Source organism: Schistocerca cancellata, chromosome 4, assembly GCF_023864275.1.
Source record: "Schistocerca cancellata isolate TAMUIC-IGC-003103 chromosome 4, iqSchCanc2.1, whole genome shotgun sequence".
NCBI classification, from domain to species: domain Eukaryota; kingdom Metazoa; phylum Arthropoda; class Insecta; order Orthoptera; family Acrididae; genus Schistocerca; species Schistocerca cancellata.
Genome location: NC_064629.1, coordinates 100,480,692 through 100,482,008, shown reverse-complemented (window position 1 = coordinate 100,482,008; position 1,317 = coordinate 100,480,692). Strand labels below are relative to the sequence as shown.

Below are 1,317 nucleotides of genomic sequence, written 5' to 3'. Positions count from 1 at the left end.
ACATAGCATGTGTCGGTAACTCCTTTGCCATCATCAGCTCTAAAATAAACACTAACGATGGTAAACATGTTACAGAAACCTAGTATACATTATGAAGAATAAAATCCAGTATTTATAAATTAACATCATACTGAGAAACTATAGTGTGATTTATAAATTTGTTCAGAAGCGTGTCTTTTACAATTTTCGCTTTAGCTGGGAACGCTGCGATTTATTGACGTACTCCATTTAACAACCTGGAATTTTATTTTTGTATTATTTTTACGTATTTAATTTCATGGGGTATTTTACTGTTTTTATTGTGTTATTGTTATAGTTTTCTTTTACTCCAGCCAAAGATGCTGAACAATTTACATTCCAACGAAGTCTGCAAGTAAATGGTTATTGGGATTCCTTACACCTGAAGTCTCAACAAATGAATCGTGTGACTGATGAAGTGATTGCCTTCCAAACCTTATCCTTTAATTTTTTTCACAGAGTATGGAATGCTGCTGTTACAAAGTATAAATTGAAAGGTTATGATTTTTTGTACTTTGTATTTGTACGACAGCTCCGTCTTCAGGCCACGAGTGGCCTACCGGGACCATCCGACTGCCGTGTCATCCTCAGAGGCGGATGCGGATAGGAGGGGCGCGTTGTCAGCACACCGCTCTCCCGGTCGTTATGATGGTATTCTTGACCGAAGCCGCTACTGTTCGGTCGAGTAGCTCCTCAGTTGACATCACGAGGCTGAGTGCACCCCGAAAAATGGCAACAGCGCATGGCGGCCCAGATGGTCACCCATCGAAGTGCCGGCCACGCCCAACAGCGCTTAACTTCGGTGATTTCACGGGAACCGGTGCAGCCACTGCGGCAAGGCCGTTGCCGCTTGTACAATAAGCTGGCAAGAAAAATCCAAAATTTACTTGAAGAATTTGAAATAATGTCTTTCACAACTAACATATGGTCTGATCTACATTCTGAAACTTCATTACTTACTTTGACTTCTCACAGTATTTCAAAGGATTGTCACAAGATGTCTATAACTTTGAAACATGAAGTCATGACTGGGCGTCAAAATGTGACGTAATATCAACAAAATTTGAAAATATACTTCAAGATTGGGGCATATATCACCAAGCAGTGCATTGTATTATTCGTGATCATGGATCTGACATGATTAAAGGATTGCAGTAGTCTGGCTTTGGTGATGTGAATTACCCAATACATCAGATATAAGTTTGTATTCGAACTGCTGTGGAATCAAAGGAGTGGCTCCTAGAACTTACTGCTAAACTGAAAAAAAAAATGCCTTGGTCGCACAAATCAAGCCGGCAG

General features: G+C 40.3%; 1 pseudogene; it reads right to left on the bottom strand.

The window, feature by feature from the left end:
- Window positions 1–748: 748 nt before the first annotated feature.
- LOC126185802 (5S ribosomal RNA) lies at window positions 749–866 on the bottom strand (annotated as a pseudogene).
- Between the last annotated feature and the right edge of the window lie 451 nt (window positions 867–1,317).